Source organism: Strix aluco, chromosome 2, assembly GCF_031877795.1.
Source record: "Strix aluco isolate bStrAlu1 chromosome 2, bStrAlu1.hap1, whole genome shotgun sequence".
Lineage (NCBI taxonomy): Eukaryota > Metazoa > Chordata > Aves > Strigiformes > Strigidae > Strix > Strix aluco.
Genome location: NC_133932.1, coordinates 118,682,818 through 118,703,922, shown reverse-complemented (window position 1 = coordinate 118,703,922; position 21,105 = coordinate 118,682,818). Strand labels below are relative to the sequence as shown.

The following is a 21,105-nucleotide window of genomic DNA, read 5'->3' as shown; positions in this document are numbered from 1 at the left end:
CCGGCCGCAGCACTCCTCCCCACCCCGCGGCACCGCCGGGGGCACCCGGCTCCTCTTCCCGCAGGGAGCCGGGCAGAGGCGCTTCAAATGGACGCCCCGCTGCGCCTCACGTTGGTTCGAATTGGTCCCAAGCTCCCCGCAGCAGCTTCCGACAAAATGGAGGACGCCACCACTGCTACCACCACCACCACCACCAGCTCCTCCAGGAGCCATGTCGGCGGCTGACATGGCGCCCTCCCCCGCAGCGGGTGGGGGCAGGAGGGCGTCCTGGGGCGAGGGCGGCGAGGAGGCGCCACTCGGCGGGGAACGCTGCGGGGGCGCGGGCGAGGCGCCCTCCCTGGGATCCGTGCGCTCTCTGCCTTTCCCCTGTGGGAGCGCTTCCATTATCCACGCTCTGTCCCTCATGGAAATGGCCCCAGGTCCAAAGCCCGGCCAAGGGAAGGAGCGGGGCGGGACCTCTCGGAGGGCCACGGAGGGATCCTGCCAGCCCTGCGGCTCGGCGGCAGGGGGCGGCGGGGGCGAGGTGAGCCCGCGCCCCACGGCCGGGGCTGTGGCACCCACAGGGACGGAGCGCAGGGCTGGGATGGGCAGCGCGACCTCCTCGCCGGCGGAGCGCGGCCGGCCCAGCGGCGGCGCAAACTTCTGCAAGTTGCCGCTGTCAAAAGAGCTGCGCGGGGAGGGCGAGCGCAGCCCTCGGACCCGGGTAACGAGCCGGTGGGCAACGATCCGGGTTCCTCAAACCTGATGGATCAAAGTGGGAAGAACCCCGGGCATGGCCAGGAGGAAGATTGGCAGTTTATAGGGTCAACCGGCTGCAGGCGGCTCTGATGGATGGGCGGCCCACCCACTCTGCTAGCCCAGCGCGAGAGCCCGCCCTCTGGAGGAGCCAATGGCGGGGCAGGGAGGCGGATCTCCCCCGAGCTCGCTTGGCCCGGTTCCTCCTCCCCTTCGCTAGCAGCTGCGCTTCGCCCGGGACTGGACCGAGTTAGAGTTGAGACGCCGGAGGAGTAGCGCAGAGTGCGTGCGTCCCCCGCGGGGGGGTCCGTGCCTGCGAGCGCTGGGGAGCCGGGTGAGGTGGGGGTGCGGGGCGCTGCGCCTCGGGGGCGGGCTGGCGGGCGGTTGGCGGCGCGGAACTGCCCCCAGGGCGGGGATGGGAGAGCAGCCGCCGTGCCTCCGAGCTACCCGGGCGAAGTACCCCACGGTGTCGCCGCCGCTGCGCCGCCACCTCTCGCGGCGGCGGAGGGGGCGCGGGCAGCACCGGGGGCAGCCCCGGGGATAACCATCGCGGCCCGGAGGTGGGAGACGGGGGGGGGGGTGTGGGGGTAAACGGGGGGCGCCCGGGGGCAGCCCGGGGGGGGGGGGGGGTAGGGGCATTTGGGGGAAGGGCCGGGTCTGCCTTAGCGCCTCCTATTTTAACTCCCTCCCTCCCTTCCTTCCCCACCGGGCCCTCGGCTGTTGTTCTGCCCCGGTGCCTCCCCCACCCACCGCCCTCGCCGCCCCCCCCCGCGGGTGCCTCCCTCCCCTGCCCGGCGCGGCGCTCCGCGGATCCTGCCGCCGTCGCTGCTCCCCTCCCGTATTGTTTGGCTGGGTCTCTCTAATGGCGGACAGGAGGCGGCAGTGCTGCTGGCCGACTGCAGGGGGGCAAACCCGAGACCGGGGGCAACTGCCGCGGGAGCGTGCGGGGGGCCGAGGCGCTCGCCCGGCGCTGAGGCGCCGCCGCTGAGGGCCCTGCGACCCCCCGGGGCGGCCGGTTCAGGGCTGCTTAGGCAAGTTAGCAGGTAATATTTGCTCCCTACCGTGGGGGCCGCCGCTGCCTTTTCCCCCCGCACTCGCGCGGAGGAGCCCCCGGTGCAGCTGCGCCCGGGGCGGCTCCTTGTTCCCCCTCCTTCAGCGAGGGCAGGCGGCGTGGGTGCGCTTGGGGAGTACCCCACCGCCCCCGGGGAGGGCAGTTGTTCTTTATTTATTTATTTAAAGGGTTGGGATTAAAGGGAAGTGGTGGGTGATGCAGGCGGTACCTGCCCTGGCCAGGCAGAGGAAATGCTGCTTGGGGGCGCTGCCTGCCCCTCGCTGCCCCATGTTAACCCCATGTCTTTCCTTTAGGCTCCAGCCCAGTTTGGTGCAGCCTTGGCAGAGACCAACAAGGAGAGGGAGCTCCATTGTGAGTGCTATTTACGTATCTGTTTCTGCCTCTGCTAGACCTGCTTCGGGAGGGCTTGACCCACCCCCCCATATTCTCCCGGGGCAGGGGTAGAAGGAGGGGCCTCCAGGGTTGGGTGGGGAAATTCCTGGGTCCAGCAGCTGCTGCCCTGGGGCGAAGCCCCAGTAATGGCTGTGAGGCGGCTCCTCCTCGGGGTGGGCGCTGCTGCTGCAGACATCGCTCCTGCAATACCAACTCCGGCAAGCAGACGACGGGCTGCTGCCGCTGCTCACGTTACCCGGCTCAGGAGGGAGGGGGAGGGCATATTTCGGGTGCCCTCTAGAGTTTTAGAGCGTGTATTAAAATCCATGACGAGACACCTTTAGCCATCTTTAAATTTTTTTCCCCCGTTTCTCCAATCCTGTGTCCTGCATATACTGAAGCTAAGAAGAGGAATGAGAGGTTTAAAATAACCCAGCAATTTGTGGCGCCTACTCCAGTGTGTCTCCTTTGTGTATTCAGACTGGTTCCTTACTCCCGCAGATTTGTTTGGGTGATTTTGTTGAGCGCCATTGGCAGTTTGTGCATCTTGGTGGGACTTTCGAGCCATCTGCTTTGCTCCTTCCCCAAGAAGCTGGAGGTCATTGGGGAAACAGCTACTTAATAGCATTTTCGGTGTTTCATCTGTGTGGGATTTTCAAAGGAGACTGTGATCTCTGTCGGGTGTTAGGTCGGCTAAGGAGAGGCCGATGACCAATCCTTCTCTGTAGGATTGGGGTGTAATTTCACTCTGGTTTGTGACCCTTTTAATAACTTTTTTTTTTTTTTTTCTGCACGGGGGATTCTGAAATCGCAAAGTAGCGCAGCGAAGGAGAAAGTAAGGCGGTGTGCGCGTGGGGAGAGGTTTAGGCGCTCAGTTGGGATGCGGCCGCCCGTCCGCGGGCTGTCGCCGCCAGAGGCCGCCGCGACAAGCGCAGCCGGGCCGGCGGGGCCGGTGGTAACGTGCAGCCAGAGAACAAAACAAAAAGGCAGCGCCTCTCTTGCGCTCTGGGCTCGGCACTTGGTACGGGAGGGATTCAGGTGTTGTAGTCTTCCCCAACACTTGTATCTTGAAATACGTTTCCCCCCCCCCTCCCCCCCTTTTTCTTCCTTGCCATTCTACATAGTAGATTTCCCAGATTTGCATAGCTTGCAACTTTCTTTGTCACTTTTTGGTGGCTTACATGTACAGAGAATAAGTGGTTCTCTGCAAAACCTCACTGCTCAGGAGGAGGGCATCAGATTTGGATTTTTTTCTGAGCTTCTAAAATTACCAACTTCATGAAAGGTGCTAAGAGTTTGTATGGCCCGTTATCATTAATAAAACGGTCTGTTCTAAACTTTGATTTACTACTGTAATTTTCGAATTTTAATTGTAGTTTTTTAACTCTTACCATGTCTTGGATCTAAGGCCACCATCTAATTTTACTTCTGATACATTACACGTTCCAGTCTAACAGCTGTTCTGCTTTTTGTGATGCTTCTTCGAGTTAGGAAAGTTACATCTAAGAGTGATCAAGGCAAACAGGGCTTTGGAAGGAGGGAGGCAGTTGCGTTGGAAGGGAGTGAAAAAGGATGTTCTGTATTGGAGCTGGTTTGAAAAAATTATTGAAGCTTTGTGTGGCTGTCTATGAAAAGATGAGAATACTGCCAAGAACAGCTGTATCATTAAGAGTCAGTAAACCTCAATAAGCAGTTGCCAGCTGGTTTGTGAATTACACTAATGTCTTGCACAAAAGCATCCTAGTAGATGGCACATTGTCCTTCTCCAACTATGGTGGTGGTGGTGGTGGTACAGCCTTTTCTCTAGCACGTGACTGGAGGTGAAAAGTGTGTCCTGTGGCATGTGATGGGCTGTGCTGTTGCATGAGGGAATGCTTGCTGCTGCAAGGTCAGCTCTAGGAACCAAACTCCTCAGCCACGATTTGTGAAATAAAGGTGATGATAGAACATATTAGGTAGTTAAACTACGTAACTTATTTTAATAAAAGACTGTCTTAATTAGTGTATCAAAGAAGTTTGCCTTGTACTACTGTTATTAATCCTATTTGACCCCAAATATATGATTGCATTCTACTGTTGCTTACCCTGGAATAATATGCTAAGAGGGATTTGCATGAGCAAGAATGTACAAATGCCAGTGAAAAAGTGAAAGCAAGTTTTTCTCTGTCTTCTACAGAGCTTGTTCAAGTATGTGAAGGGATGTGGGACCAAAACGGGTACAACCTCTTTCAGATTTTTGCCGACTTTCTTTCCTTTTTTTTTCTTTTTTTTTTTTTTTTTTTTTTTGCCCAGCAGCATCATGAACAGTCTTGCCTTGTTACAGTAGTTTTCATTTTGGTTTCAAGGACTAAATACAGAATTACTGAAGTTCTGTTATCTTGTGTCAGTTTACAACTAGTGGATATACAACAAAAGCAGAATGAGTTCCATGAAGAATTTATATTAAGCATTATTACTAATGGAAAATCCAGTGTTCATGGAGAACTGTTTCTTTTTTCCAGAAGACATGTACATCACAAATAACAATGAACTCAACCTAGCCTTGGAAAGGGATTGAAATGTGAAGTTCAGAGGAGTTCAAAAGATTAGTAAAGCTGCCCCTTCTGAGAAGTTTGAGGTAATACTTGCCTCATGAGGCTCTTAAAGCCCTGTATGCTACAGGATTTTTGTTGTTTGTTGAAAGCGCTTTTTTTGCAGCTTCTTTTTAACTTCAGTGTTCTTTCAGTGATTTAATCTTACAAGGTGAATGTTTCAGGAGTATAATTGGGTTTCTGAAAGGTTAGAGTTCAGAGGAGACTTAGCTTTTCTTCCATATTTGTAGCCTACCCTACATGCTGGTGGCAAATCTGACTGGCAGTAGATGCTAACGTGGTATATGAATGACCTGCTCAATTTAGATGGTAGTATTAAAATTCTTCATTTTGGACCAAGATTTGTAAGTTTGTCAGTGCTTTGAAGTTCCAAGAAAAACTTTAGGTAGAAGGGAGCAGTGTGAGACTTTTGGAATGCAGTTGCGTGGTATGTCTTTAGTTAATGCTTTGACTATATTGACTTTATATCACAGTTTCCCAGCTGCACAGTGGCTTCCAACTCCTGTCTGTTGCCCATGCTGCATGCATTGGTGTAAACATGCTTCAGTTGGGTTATTGATCCTGCCACCTTTTTTGGGGGAGAAGCCCAGGTTCTTATGTGACTGTTCTCAGGTGCTTCTGTGGTTTCTAATGCATCAGCAAGCCGCGCGTCTTTGCTGCTGTGTGGATCTCCATCCCTTACCCTCACAGAGATGGCTAAGGAGCATTCATTGCTGCTCTGGTGGGCTTGGCTGAATATGAGCTGGCAGTGTGCCTGGGTGGCCAAGAAGGCTAACAGAATCTGGGATTGTACCGGAAATAGTGTGGCCAGCAGGACTAGGGATGTAATCTGATTGTTCCTTTGTACTTGGCACTGGTGAGGCCAAGTACAACAAACACTGTGTTGAGTTTTGGGCCCCTCACTACAAGAAAGACATTGAGGGGCTGGAGTGTGTCCAAAGAAGGGCAACAAAGCTGATGAAGGGTCTAGAGCACAAGTCTTATGAGAAGGTGGTGAGGGAACCGGTGTTGTTTAGCCTGGAGAAAAGGAGGCTCAGGAGAGACCTTATCCCTCTCTACAGCTATCTGAAAGGAGGTTGTAGTGAGGAGGGTGTCGGTCTCTTCCCTAGTAACAAGTGACAGGATGAGAGGAGGTGGCCCCAAGTTGTATCAGGGAAGGTTTAGATTAGATGTTAGGAAAAATTTCTTCACTGAAAGGGTTATCAAGCATTGGAACAGGCTGCCCAGGGAAGTGATTGAGTCTCATCCCTGGAGCTATTTAGAAGATGTGTAAATGTGGTGCTTAGGGACATGGTTTAGTGGTAGACTTGGCAGTGCTAGGTTTACTAAAGGGTCTTCTGCAACCTGAATAATGCTGTGATTTCAATGCCATTTATTTATTCTTAATTTGTTTGGGCAATGTAAGGTTTTTGTCTTCTGTGATCTTCCAGAAATTATCAATTTTAAGACAAAAACAATATATATTTTCTGAAACTCTGCCACTAGAGGTCAATAGGATTCGCGCACACAAAAAATTTGATTGTATATGAGTATAGATGAGAACATCAACAGTTGCAATAGATGAGATCAATGACTGTCCATTATAGACAGGTTAAAACAACTGTCCAGTGAGAGATTCTCATGCCTTCACCTGAAGTATCTCATGGATTGGAGATGTCAGTGATGACAGTTGTTTTCTTACTCCAACTTGCAATCAGAACAAAATTACTTCAATCAGTGATTATAATAAAGATGACAAATTCAGATTTTACTACAACATGAATAAAATTAACAGATTATTCAGTTTTGTGAATAATCAGTGAATAAGTGTGAATAATTTGTGAATAATTCAGTTTTGTGCTTTAAAAAAACCACTTGTGATGCTACTATGCCTTTTTTTTTTCCCCTCCCCCTCTCCTTGAAAGTTTAACCTTGGTGAAAACCTTAAGTTCTTTCTGGAGTTCCTTGTCTTTAGATCCCTGTAAGACCTCTCCAGTTTGGCATTTACCCTTAGTAGTACATCAAATGTCTCTAAAAGTTATTTTGTTAATCTCATTCATAAACTCAGCTATCATCTCTGTATGGATGACCTTCAAGTCTCCCTCTCTTCTGGACTTGCTGCCTTCTACCAGCTAAATCTCAGTGTGTGCTTCTGACTTCTCTTTGTAATGTCTGACCTTTAGCTCAGGCTACTATCACAAAGGCAATCCTTCCTCCCCAAAAGGAAAACTCTGTGCTGTCTGTCAATTGTGGACAGTGTTGTCGTGAGGTCTTTGGTTTAAGCCCATAATCTAGTCCTTGTTTTAGACACAGCCACATGCTGGTCTTCTAACAGACTGCAGATTTCTTCCACGTGGTAAGCAGTCTCTTAATTGTTAATAAACAATTAAGTGTTGGTTATTTAGTTGTGTTAATAGATCACATGACTGAATCTCATACTTTGCCTTTGGTCTCTATATCTTGTGGTAACAGTTTTTCTTAAGGTTGTGGTAAAAGTGATCCTGTTCTGTTGATACGGATTCAGAATCCTTAACAGGAGTGCTTTCCTCGTCTTCTGCTTTGACTATCTGGTCTTTCTGCATCTTATATTTTTATGGCTGTAAAAGTAACAGGTTACTTGCCTTTAATTTAAATCTGGGGTTTATCTGTGAGGGATATTATCTATCTTGTTCTTGTTGTTAATGAGATTTTAAGTGCTGTTTAGAAAGTGACATGAAGGGCAGTTAAACGCTTTTGTTCATTCTCCTGTGATGCTCCTCATGCTTGGAGAAGTTCACTGTGTGCACCCTTTAAAGCAGCTGCAACCTGGCAATGCAAAAGCAACTAACTTTAGGAAGCAAAGCCTAATAAAAACCAAACTACCACCTTTCTTGTCACCTTGGGACTCAAACACACCATCCTTAGAACAAGAACTCATTCTAACCATTGTTTATGGTGGTGCTGTTTGCTTGTATTCTCCTTTTTGTCTCGCTCTATCTGTTGTCCCTTATGTTTAGGTTGTTTGCTCTTTGGATAGTCTTATTCTGTGTGTGTACAGTGGCTAGCATAATGTGATCTGTAACTTTGGCTCCTAGGAGCCTGCGATGAGTTGCAACGTATAGTTGTAGTATCAGTGTCTTTTTTCTCCTTTTTTTTTTTAAATGTGTATATATGTGTGGTAAGGGGAAGACAGCCTAGTGTTCTGTTTTACCTGAAATAATTTTGTCATTTTGTTCGAGCAAGAATTGATGACTAACAATACCAACCTTTATACGTTTAAGAATTCTTACTAAGCTGAAAGAATTTACCAGACATCTTTTGAATTAATAGCTAGTATTTCTGTGTGCCTGGGTTTGGGGGGGTTTGTTTACTTTTTGCTTGTGGTGGTGGTTATGTTAATTTTGAAAAATGTTCATTCAGACGTTGAGGTTCTGTTCTGGTAGATAGTGCCTCATTAAAGAAGCCAAGTAGTATCTAGAAAGGCCAGGTAAGAAGTTCTCTGTAATACATGCAATAAAAAAATAATTGCAACTTAGAAATGACAGAAAATGGAGAGTGCATCAAAAGTTGGTTGGCTGTTTTTTTACCAGACACAAATGTTGGATATGTCTTGGAATTGTTGCCATGTCACTGTGTTTGACCATCATTATGTATACTTCTATCCAAAGAATTAACAAACAGAAATACTGAGATGGTTGAACTAATATTGTGTGTAGTACAGCAGTTATGATCTGATCTAAGTCCAGCATTTTTTAATAATTAAAAAGAATTGAAGAGTTTGGAGAAGACCTGTAAGAATGACTTAGCGTGTTTTCCACTCCTTATTAACAGACTATATTTGGTCTGTTCCTCAATTAAAAGAGAATAGATTAGGGTGTGACTTAATCCTGGTCTAGGAGAGACTGTGTGCCCAATAACCTATTAGATAATAAGGTGGCCCCCCCCCCAATGTTAAAGACTTAATTTCTCAGTGCTGATTATTGCTGAAGCAATAAACATTCAGATGGGGAACAGCGTGTAGTCTTTCAGCAGGTAGGATAACTAAGAGTTGGAGTAACTTATTGAGACATGATTTTCTTCTTTTAGGCAAAAGTTTAAAGAGGATTTGAAAAGCTCCCCACTAGCAAAATTAAATAGTAATTTGATTTTTTTTTTTTTCCTAGGAATACATTTTACATGCTGCAGGTCTTTATTCCAGTTGTAGATTTGAACTTGAAAGACAAAATATTGGCTTAGAACAAATGCTATATAGTGTATTTTTCATGGGTTTAAATTCTAGTAAGCATATATGCTTGGTAGCATGACCCTTTAAACTAACCTAACTTAGCATTGTCATTGTCCTCTCTTCTTTGTACCAACACTGGCTTTTTCTGTTTATGTTTTTGGGAATCAGTTTAGCTCCATGAATCATCACAGTGAACTTTTTTGGGGGGGAGCTGTGTAGGTGTTTGCTCTGTTTTTTGTTTTTCAGCTTTCTACCACATTAGCTCCATGGCTGTTAGGACCTGTAAACAGCTGGGAGAAAAAGAGAAAGAGTTGTGCTGGAGAAAGTTGGAGAGAGGAGTGGGAATTCAAAACCACAGTAGTCCTGTCCTAGACTGGATGTGGTTTATTGTTGTGAAACTGCAGCCTTAGCAAATACAATATGCATCTTGTTTAAAAATAAAGCTACCTTTTACTTTTTAAAACTAGTTCGATAAACTGGAGTCTTGATTGCATAATGTAACTTGCAGCCAACCAGTGAGCACAGCTGTGAAAACCTATCATACTTGCCTTGCTGACCGTATCCATTCTTGCTTTGGATCCCATTTCCTGTCAACCTTACCTCAGCATAGAACTTGAACTATTTTGTGGTTGGTTTTTTTTCTTCTGCTTTATCTCATTTTGTGTATGATGTTAAGATTTTCTTTCCTTTGTTATACTATAGGTTCATTGCTGTTTATTTGGTCATAGTCTGCGTGGGTTTCCCTCCTATATGTAGCATAGTATTCACATACTTTTTTGAATTTGGTTTTCCTTGTTCTGAGTTACTAGATGCAGTGAATGCTAGTCACTGCAGTAAATTGTGTTGATGAAGCTTATCCATACTGGGCCAAAAATACTAGGTTGTTAGCCAATACTTGGGTATTTCTCAGGGATGAAAAATCTGGTTGAGACTACTAGCTGATGTTAGTTATTGTTGGAGACAATAAAGTTGGTCTATCTACAACCTTCTTGTTCAGTTACGAACTATGGCATGACAGTTTTTCCTCTTTCTAAGAACATGCAAAAGTAAAAGGAAAGGATTTAAAAGCATCAGTAAAAAAGATTTGTGCAATCAGGCACAGAAAAAGTGGGTGTGCTGATAGGCAATGTGGTTACCAGTTATCCATGCAGTTAGTTGTTTCATGGGCTGTACTTTACGAATGTAGACTGCATGTTATTTTAAAACAAAAATTTAAAAAAATCCCAACCAAACAGGAGGAAGCACTAATGAAGAATAACATTAAAAGTCCTTGCTAGCAATTAGTTAAGTGTCTTCATTTCCAAAATGTATGGGAATAGTACAGGCTGGGCACTGATAGGATAGAAAGCAGCTTTGAGAATTCCTGGTGGACAGCAAGTTGAATGTGAATAATGCACCCTTGCAGGGATGAATGCAAACAACTTACTGAGCTGAATTAAGCAAGACTGTAGCCAACGGTTTGAGAGAAGTGATTGTTCCCCACTTGGGAGACTACATCTGCAGTGTTGAGTACAGTTTTAGGCAGATTCTGTTATATAATAAAGATACTGATATACTGGAGTGAGCCCAGTGGAGGGCCACCAGCTTAGAGGTCTGGAGCACATAAGAAGAAGGAAAAACTGAGGGGATGGTTGTGTTCAGTCTAAAGAGAAGGCTGGAGGGATGTGTTACTGCTGTCTTCAATATAGAGAAGTATAGAGAAGATGAAGGCAGCGTCTTCTCAGAGATGCATGTTAATAGGATGGCAGGTAGTGGGCTTAAGTTGCAGCAATGGAAATGCTAAATAGCAAAGATAATCAAACACAGGAAGAGGGTGTCCAGAGAGACTGAGAAATATGTACTGTTATAGATGTTCAAAGCTCTGTTGCATATGACCCTAACAACCTGGCAACTTCAAAGATAGATCTCATTTCAGACTTAGCTTAAATGCTGCAAGTTTAATGGAACCAGGAAGATGCTCCACTGATATGCAGTGCTTTACTGTAAGTTAATTTGAACACTTCTCCCCCCCCCCCCCCCCCCAGCATAAAATTAAGAATTTATGCTGTCTGGGTAAAATTATTAATAAAACGTAAATGCATGAAATATTGTTTAAAAACTGCTTCTTAAAATTACCTTAAATGTAATTACTTTTTTTGGAAAAAAAAGTATATTTTACAGGGAAGCTTAAGTTAACAAAATCAGCATTGTTGTAGTTAATAAATTGATCTACTTCTGAACATGTGTTTCTACAGGATGCTTAGGTCTAGTAGATCTCATCCTCTCACACTTGATTTCTCTTCCTGTTTCCTGTCTCTGGTGGTTTTTTTTTTAGATTTGATTGGTTTATACATAATTGGCTGTACCCCCAATTTCTTGTAACTTTACAAATTTGAAGGATTGCATGCTACTTGTGTATTTAAGGTGCTTACAGATTAGTATATTCACTGTAAGCATGACACAGTTGTATCAAAAATATAGTCAATGCAACTATCCTTCTTACGCAAAATAGAGAAATAGAATATTTGCTTAGTTATAGAGCCTTTTCTCATCAGTATGTATACAAAATCTGTAGCATTTGCTGTAATACATTTGTTAACAGAGTACTGCCAACCATGCTTCCTAGAACCTGTAATTAAATGCTGTTTTAAAGGGATTATACATTTTGTGTGTTACTGTCTCAATTTCTTGAATGCTAACAAAAGCTGGGTCTTCATATATTTGAATTCTCAATCTTTATTGGTCCTTGTATTGGGTCTGGCTGAGATGGAGTTAATTTTTCCCCACAGCAGCCCTCAGAGTGTTGTGCTCTGTATTGGTGGCTAGAAAGGTGTTGATAACACACCAGTGTTTTGGCTACTGCTGAGCAGTGCTGGCACAGCATCAAGGCTGTCTCTCCAACATTCCCCCTCACCAGTAGGCCGGGGGTGAGCAAGATCTTGAGAGGGGACATAACCTGGGCAGCTGACCCAAACTGACTGAAGGGATATTCTATACCTTGTGACATCTGCTTAGCAATAAGAGCTGAGGGAAAGGGTGAAGAAGGGGGGGCACTTGTTATTTACGTTTGTCTTGTGGAGCCACCGTTCCACCTTCTGAAGCCCTGCTTCGTGGGAAGTGGCTGGACATTGCCTGCTGATGGGAAGTAGAGAACAAAATCTTCTGTTTTCCCTTGCTTTTGCACACGACCTTTGCTTTTGCTTCATTAAACTGTCCTTATCTCAACCTGCGAGTCATTTGTTACATTCTCTTTCCCCTGTCCACTTGAGGAATGGGAGTAATAGAGTGGCTTTGGTGGGCACCTAGCATCCAGCCACGGTCAGCCCACCACGGTCCTTTTTGTTGTCCAGTGTGGGGCATGACAATGGCAGTTTTGTATTAAGCATGCTATAGCTATAGTAGTTAAGTGGGAAGCCCCTGTGTGGATCACAGAGTTTATTAGTTATGCTGCTTATCTCTTTATTTTGCTGAGCTTGGGAACATGTTAATACAAATAACGGCTGTGCGCTTTGCCCTGGAATTGATGGCCTTACTGTGCTGGGGGAACTGTTTTGTGGGGAAACTGGAGGAACTTGGGAATATCCTAGTACAAACAATGTCTGGGTGCTTTGCTCTGGCACTGATGGCCTTGCTGTGCTGGGGGAGCTATCTTGTGGAGGAGATGAGGGAGTACATCTCCCTTTCCTTAGCTAGCATTTATGTGGATGGTTTTATTATGCAGGCTCCTGAGGTCCTTGTCTACCCCTGTGTGAGCTGTTTAATACTACTGATTAATACTGTTGGCATATTATGGGTTTTGCGGAATCTGGTCTCGTCCTGGTGTAAGAGAAGGCAACTTTGGGTGAAGTGATACTGAAACACGCCCTGAGGCAGCCAGTCTCTGGGTGGCAGGGTGTGTGGAAGGATTTGGGCAGATTCCTAGGGTGGTTATCACGTCCCATAATCTGGAACTCACACCTGAGCAGGCAAGCAACTCTGGCAAACTGATGTACCACCTAATAGAAGGGTGCCTTGCCTACCCCGTTGAAAACCAACAGCTTCTAGCACCGTACTGGGGTCTGGCCTTTGCCTGTCAAGCCACAGTTCAGTACCCTCAGAGGACTGGTTGAGGCAGGGACCCAAACTGCGTCAGAGGACACCACGGTTGAGATAAGGACCCAAACAACAACAACTACAGTCATTGCCCCAGTAGTGAAGAAGAAACAGTGGACAAAGAGAACAACAGGTCCGTATCAGAGATTGTTAAGGGAGGAAGAATAAGAGGAGAGGTTTGATCAAGAAGCCAGTTCTTTGACACAGAAATTGGAGGAAGCAATGAGAGAACTCAGATGGGAAGCAGAAACTACCCTGACCTCATCAGAACTTCGAAACATGCGGAAAGATTACAGTCACCAGCCAGGTGAGCAGATTGCTGCCTGACTGGTCTGATGCTGGGATAAAGTGGCTGATGGTCAAAAATTGGAAGGTAAGGAAGCTCAGCAGCTAAGATCCCTTGCTAGAAATCGAGGAATTGAGAAATTGCAAAAGAGGCAGCAATTTGCAGTCTCTGGAGATGACTCCTCTCAAATAAATGTGAGGGCAAGATATCCATTCAAGGAAGATCTTGTGAACTCCCCAGGAAAGTGGACTACTGCAAATGAAGATATCCAGTACCCAAGAGAATTAGTGGTGCTGTAAGTCGTCTACAGTGATCTAGACAACGATGAGGGTCTCCAAAGATCCAGAGGATGTCCTGTGCACACAAACCGTGTGGAAGAATGTGATTCAAAGTGCCCCAGTGTCATATTCTAACAGCTTGACAGTGATGTATTGCCCAGATACGGATATGCCAACTGTGGAGAGAGTGTATTGGCTCCAAAACTTTGAAGAAAATCTCTGTACGTCCTCATCTGTATGGGGACAGCACCTTGACTGTCAGGGGCGTCCAGGAAATGACTCCCTTCCTGCCCCGGTTGGAGGGAAAGGGAGCCCCAGGTGCATGCTGCATGGTGCACTCTGGTTCTTCCTGTGTGACCAGGGGGAGGACATGAAGAAGTGGGATGGTGAACCCACCTTTAAGTTGGAAGTCCATGTACACTAACTGAGAGGGAAGACAGCTGTTAAGAAGGGATCACCCAAGAAGGCTGTCAGTGTAGTTGGTGTAGAGACACAAGAAGGCAATCTGCGATCTCCCAGACATAGAAGAACTGAAATCACATCTCCTGATCCTGGTGAGGGGACTTCTGGTCTAGCTGTGCAAGGGTCAGACAGTGAGGAACAGGTCCCTGCCTTTGGCCAAGAAGAGGAAAGAGATGACCAGATATACTGGACTGTGTGGATTCAATGGCACGGCACATCAGACCCACAGAAGTATAAGGCTTTGGTAGACACTGGTGCACAGTGTATGCTGTTGCCATCAGGGTACTGGGGCACAGAACCCATCTGGATCTCTGGAGTGACAGGGGGATGCCAAGGATTGTCTATATGGGAGGCTGAGGTGAGCTTAACAGGGGACATGTTGGAAAAGCACCCCATTGTGACCAGCCCCCTTGTATCCTTGGCATAGACTACATCAGGACAGGGTACTTAAGGACCCAAGGGGGTGTGTAGCTACTGTGAACACAGAGAGGATCAGATAGCTATCTACCCTTCATGGCCTCTCAGAAGATCCCTTCATTGTGGGAGTGCTGTGAGCTGCAGAACACCAGGTGCCAATTGCTACCAGGATGGTGCACTGATGGCAAACCAAGACTCCCTGGCTCCCATCCATGAGCTGATTCATCAACTGCAGAGCCAAGGAGTTATCAGCAAGATTCACCTTTCAGTAGTCCCATATGGCCAGTGCAAAAGTCTGGTGGAGGGTAGAGGTTAACGGACCATCGTGGCCTGAACAAAGTGATACCACCACTGAGTTCTGGTGTACCAGACATGAACTGGAGTCGAAGGCATCCAAGCAGTATGCTGCAGTTGACATTGCCAGTGTGGTTTTTCTCAATTCCTTTGGCAGCAGAATGCAGGACACAGTTTGCTTTCATGTGGAGGGGTGTCCAATACACCTGGTATTGACTGCCCCAGGGGTGGAAGCACAGCCCTACCTTTTGTCATGGACTAATCCAAACTGCACTGGCAGAGGGTGATGCCCCTGAACATCTACAATATGTCAATGACATCATGCAAGACAACAAGGCAGAAGTGTTTGAGAAGGGAATAAAAGACTAATTCATATTCTTGTGAAAGCTGGTTTTGCCATAAAGAAAAGTAAGGTCAAAGGACCTGCACAGGAAGTTTGGTTCTTGGGAATAAATGGCAGGATGGATGCTGTCATGTGCCTGTGGATGTGGTCAGCAACTATGTCTCCACCAGCTAACAAGGAGGAAACACAGGCTTTCCTAGGCCTTGTGGGGTTCTGGAGAATGCATATTCCAGGTTATAGTCAAGTTTATGAGCCCTCTCTATTGAAAAACAAGAGCATTTTGAGTGGGGCTTTGAGCAACAACAAGCCTTTGAGCATATCAAACAGGAAATGGCTCGTGCTGTAGCTCTTGGGCCTGTCTGGACAGGACCGGCTGTGCAAAATGTACTCTGAGTCTGCAGCTGGGGAGCGTGGTCTCATCTGGAACCTCTGGCAGAAAGCATAAGGAGAAACCCTAGGTCAACCATTAGGGTTTTTGAGCCAAGGGTATTGAGAATCAGAAGCTGACTGAAAAAAGAGATGCTAGCAGTATATGAGGGGGTTTGAGTTGCTTCAGAAGTTGTTGGTACAGGAGCATATCTCCTCTTGGCACTGTGATTACCCATGCTACACTGGATGTTCAAAGGCGACATCCCCTCCACACATCACGTGACCAGCACTACATGGAGTAAATGCATTGATCATGCAACAAGCTTGACTGGGGAAACTGTCTGGTGAAATATAAAACTCTCCACAACCATTCAGGAGTCCTGGAAGACATCATGGACTGGCCGGAGGGCAGAGATTTTGGAGCAGTGCCTGAGGAGGTGGCTTGTGCCCAAGAACTGCCATATTATGAGTTATCAGAAGATGAAAGGCATTATGCTTTGTTTACTGATGGATCCTGTCATGTGGTAGGAAACCATCACAAGTGGAAAACTGCTGGTGTGGAGTCCCACACTACAAGTCATTGAGGCTACTGAAGAAGAAGGTGAGTCAAGTCAATTTGCAGAAGTGAAAGCCATCCAATTAGCCCTAGAGATTGCTGAATGAGAAAAGTGGCCAGTACTCTATATTGACTCCTGGATGGTGGCTAATGCCCTATGGGGATGGCTGCACCAGTGGAAGACCAATCGGCAGCGCAGGTGTAAACCCATCTAGGCTGCTGCGCTGTGGCAGGACTGCCTGGGTAGAAAACATGGCTCTAAAGGTACATCATGTAGAAAGATGCTCACATGCCCAAATGCTACGCCACTGAAGAACATCAAAACAATGAACAGGTAGACAAGGCTACCAAAATTGAAGTAGCTCAGGTGGACCTCAACTGGAAGTATAAGAGTGAGCTATTTGTAGCTCAATGGGCCCATGAAATAGCAGGACATCTAGGGAGAGATGCAACATACAGATGGGCTCATGATCGAGTAGAACTGACCGTGGAGGCCATCACACAGGTCACTTGTGAATGTGAAACATGCTGCAATCAACCGAGCCCCATGAGTAAAATCTCCCTGGAATAGAGGGCAGTAGCTGCGTTTTCAATATGGCAAGGTGTGGGAAATTGTCTATATTGGACCACTGCCATGAACATTACCACCATAGTGGAAGTAATAGTGGAAGTGGTTGGCTAGAAACATACCCTGTAAACCATGCCACTGCCCAAAACACCATCTTAGGCCTTGAAAGGCAAATTTTGTGGTGACATGGTGCCTCAGAATGAATTGAATCAAGACACTGGGACTCATTTCGAAAATAACATCAAACTCCTGGGCAAAGAAACATGGCATTGAGCGAGTGTATCTCTTCATCTATCACCCACAAGCCTCTGGAAAGACTGAGAGAGATAACAGACTGTTAAAGACTATGTTGGAGAACACTGGACAATGGGGCATGGAAGTACTGGGATACAAATTCAGCAGAAACCATTTGGCTGGTTAACACCAGAGGATTGGCTAACTGTCCTGCTGCTGCCCAAACAAAACCTCTACATACTGTGGGAGGAGATAAGGTCCATGTAGTTCACATCGGGAAGTGTTTGGGGAAGGCGGTGTGGATCCTCCTCCCATGGGAAAAGGCAGACCTATTGTAGGATTGTCTTTGCTCAAGGATCTGGGTGTGTGTGAGACTGAAACATCAATTGTCTCAAAGCTCGCTTGTGTGTGTGCTTTGAATCATGGGGTGGTGTCAGTAATGCCTTGAAACATTCATCAAGGACCAGCCGTGGCCTTCGTAATTAATCTAAGTAATGTCACCCAAGGAAGCAGGAGTGTATTGAAGGATGCACCCTCCCCCTCCCTTGCAGTTGTATTGATGGACTCCTTAGATAAGCCTCAAAGAGGGGGAAACCTGGACTGAGTGAAACCAGGTGTTTCTCATCAAGCAGGAGTGCTGATCACTGGCTCCATTGTATAAGTCTGATACTTTGTGGCTCTATTGTGTATGCCAGATGCCATGCATACCTTGCAAACAACTTTGTGACTTCACCAGTGAGGAGGTGATAAGAACTGATAAAGAGGTGATCATTTTTGCCCCAGAAGCCAGATAATTGCTGAAGAAGCATGAAGTCAGCAGATCTGTGGGAACTGAGGCAAAAACTAAGGTGGGCAAGGGCCAGCATGACCACTGACTCAATTGCTTGTGGAAATGAGTTTGTGGAATATCTGTCTCTCTTTGTCTAGTATGCAAATCAGCTGATAAATTGAGCTTAAAAGGCAACAGAGAACTTGCTGTGTGTGCACCCACCACTGAAGAACTGAAGGCTGAGGAATGGGATGCTGCTAGATCCGGGTGCACCCACCACTGAAGAACTGAAGACAGAGGACCAACGGGATGCTGCTGGATCCATGGTGGTGACTATTCTTGCAACTTTATTCCGGATGCTTGCTTGATTTCTGTCTTTTCCTTCCATTCTGTCCTATTGCTATCACTCTTCACTTCTAATAATAAAAACTGTTTGGGATGTACGGCATTTGACCTCGTTTGTGTCTTAACCTTGCTCTTGGGATCATACTGGAACCTCCCCCGACATTGGATTGGGACAGTGTACTTGGTGTGTAATGTAGAAAGATGGGGAGGCCTGATGTGTGCTTCAAGGAGATTTGACATTGGGGGAAAAATAATCTGCGATGTGAGTTGTATGTTGTAGGAAGTAATGTGACAGAAATGACGTGAAGCGATCAAAAATGGGGTTTTTGCAAGGAATCAGGCAAGTGCGGTGATGACACAAACCGGTGTTGGTGCCCAGCAATTGAATATAGTGCTTCTCCTGTCCTGAACACCTATCTTGACAGATGCGGCTCAAGTCATAGCCCGATTTGAAACTCTGGAGGAGTGGGAAAGTAGTATGTATCTGTTAAAGGACAGGGGATAGTAGTTAATGAGAATATATCAATCTGTATGGTGGGTATAGAGATAGTTTAAGTATGTAGTTTAAGTTGTAAGTGTTGGTGAAAAGGGATTTCAAGTAAAGATAATAAATATAGTGGAATGGTTACAAGATACATATATAGGTGTGTGTATTAAATTATGTGGGACCTGAGCATGATGCAAATGGTATGGAATAAGAGATGGAGATTGTATTGGGTCTGGCTGAGATGGAGTTACTTTTTCCCCACAGCAGCCCTCAGAGTGTTGTGCTCTGTATTGGTGGCTAGGAAGGTGTTGATAACACACCAGTGTTTTGGCTACTGCTGAGCAGTGCTGGCACAGCATCAAGGCTGTCTCTCCAACATTCCCCCTCACCAGTAGGCCGGGGGTGAGCAAGATCTTGAGAGGGGACATAACCTGGGCAGCTGACCCAAACTGACTGAAGGGATATTCTATACCATGTGACATCTGCTCAGCAATAAGAGCTGAGGGAAAGGGTGAGGAAGGGGGGGCACTTGTTATTTACGCTTGTCTTGTGGAGCCACCGTTCCACCTTCTGAAGCCCTGCTTCGTGGGAAGTGGCTGGACATTGCCTGCTGATGGGAAGTAGAGAACAAAATCTTCTGTTTTCCCTTGCTTTTGCACACGACCTTTGCTTTTGCTTCATTAAACTGTCCTTATCTCAACCTGCGAGTCATTTGTTACATTCTCTTTCCCCTGTCCACTTGAGGAATGGGAGTGATAGAGTGGCTTTGGTGGGCACCTGGCATCCAGCCACGGTCAGGCCACCACAGTACCTCTGGAGCAATAGTAAAGCATGTTTTTGAAATGTGTGCTGTGACCTGTTGACATCATCAGTGGCCTGTATTCCATTGCCCAGTCCAGACATCTAAATATTTTTACTATTCTCAGGTCTGTTCTGATCTAGCCATTCAGTACGTATTTTTTTTTCCTACTAAGTGTTATGTTTTTTAATGTTAAGATAGGTCAAATGACAATTTGGCCTCTGCATACTGCATCAAGGCCATTTTCTATTACTTTTTTCTATTGTTCAGTATTTTACTTGCCCTTTTCCTATTTTCATATTTTTAGCATAGTGTTTCTATAATGCTACTGTACTGCTCCCTTTCCACTTAGGTCATCTTTCAAGTCTGTTGCTATGGTCTACTGTTACCTACTTTCCTGGAAATGGATATGCATATGGATATAAGTAATAGACAAGCATTTAAATATAAATTCTTCTGTGGGTCCTTTGGTTCTTTGTCATGTTTCACCTTTCTATTCCTTTTATAATAAAGGATATTGTTAAGCAACGTGTTGCTGCTTGAGTAGTAGAGAGATAAAATTTACTGTCTACCACGTTACACATAATGGTTTTTAAGGCTAGAAGTGGTGCTGTGTTCTTGCTGACCAGCACCTTTTCATGATTAAACAGCCATAAAATACATTGGAAGTGTGTGTATAAGGGGGAGGTACATGTCAGTATGGCTGCCCTAAAACTTACACATAGGTAATCAACATGGTTATTTTGGTTTGATATTAATTACTATGCCAAATGCTGCTTATTCCCCTGTGAGTAATTCTGAAAATTATAGGTGCTTGGTGTGGATATGCTTACACTCAAGATTGACCCTGAATAGAATCAAGTTTGAGATTGACCCAGAATTTTGATGCTGTTAATGCATACAGGGCAGCAATTCTTAGCACTGGGTGAGTAGGAAGACCCCAGGAAGAGACTCTATTAAGTAAAGGTTTTCAATTGTTCCTGGAAACATCAGTTGGAAAACAGATGTCAGCATTCACATGTGACATTGGTGGCTGTGGTGTAGTTAAGATGCTTAGGAGATACCAAAGTTTGCATGTTTTCAGTAAGCTTTAATTTGTGTGTATATAGTTTATTTTTTGAATAAAACTCAAGCTTACTGACTGAACTGCTTTGAAGTATTTCTTTCACGATGTAGATCTTGCCTTTTTACTGTTCTTAGTTGCTGTCTTTGTGTGTGTATGCTTTTCTCTTAAATTTCACGAAATCTATGTGACAAACACATTTTGGATGTTACAGAATGACTTCTAGTAAGCTAATATCTGCAATCTGTACAACTCCTTTGAAAGTCTGGGGAAAGAGTGAAATTTGAAGCAGTTCCAAACCTACTGGAAAATAAATTCTGGAGTAGTGTCTCTAGGCTGAAGTAATGAGATGTCTGGCTTCTGTAATGATGGTACTCAGACAATGGATAGATTAGATTTGTGGACCTATACTTATTATCCTGTTCCTGAAAGCTCTTACCTATATTCTGAAAAAACAGCAATATAAATACATTAATGGTTTACTGTTAAATGTTATTAAGACTCTTGGTTAATATTTATAATTAACTTGTATAATATTTTAAGAAGTATGTTTGTTTTAGTTTGGTGTTGTCAATACTTGCACTTGCGTTTAGCCTGAAGTATTCAAGTATTTATGTGGAACTCACTAGCATGATTTGTGTGTGAAGCTGGTAGAGTGATGAGATTGTTGTGTCATTGTGGCCTTAATGTAGTATATTAGGTTTGCTTGAAGTTTTACGAGTTTCAGATACCCTATTGATTGCTACCAGTGGATATAAATGTGTTTCAGTATTCAGTCTGTTGCTGCTTGTTTCATTGTCAGCATGTGCAT

At 45.5% G+C, this 21,105-nt stretch overlaps 1 protein-coding gene across 18 annotated transcripts in view; it reads left to right on the top strand.

The window, feature by feature from the left end:
* The first annotated feature begins 930 nt into the window (after positions 1-930).
* ZMYM2 (zinc finger MYM-type containing 2) overlaps positions 931-21,105 on the top strand; it is a 99,471-nt gene continuing 79,296 nt past the window's right edge. For 13 of the 18 annotated variants that reach the window (XM_074816073.1, XM_074816065.1, XM_074816078.1 and 10 more), the window contains exons 1-2: positions 931-1,069; positions 2,101-2,158. The gene's annotated coding sequence lies outside the window, so the exon portion shown is untranslated. Of the gene's footprint in view, positions 1,075-1,169; positions 1,296-1,605; positions 1,779-2,100; positions 2,159-21,105 lie in introns of those variants that run through there. The other 5 variants (XM_074816070.1, XM_074816066.1, XM_074816071.1 and 2 more) reach the window with 3 other exon arrangements.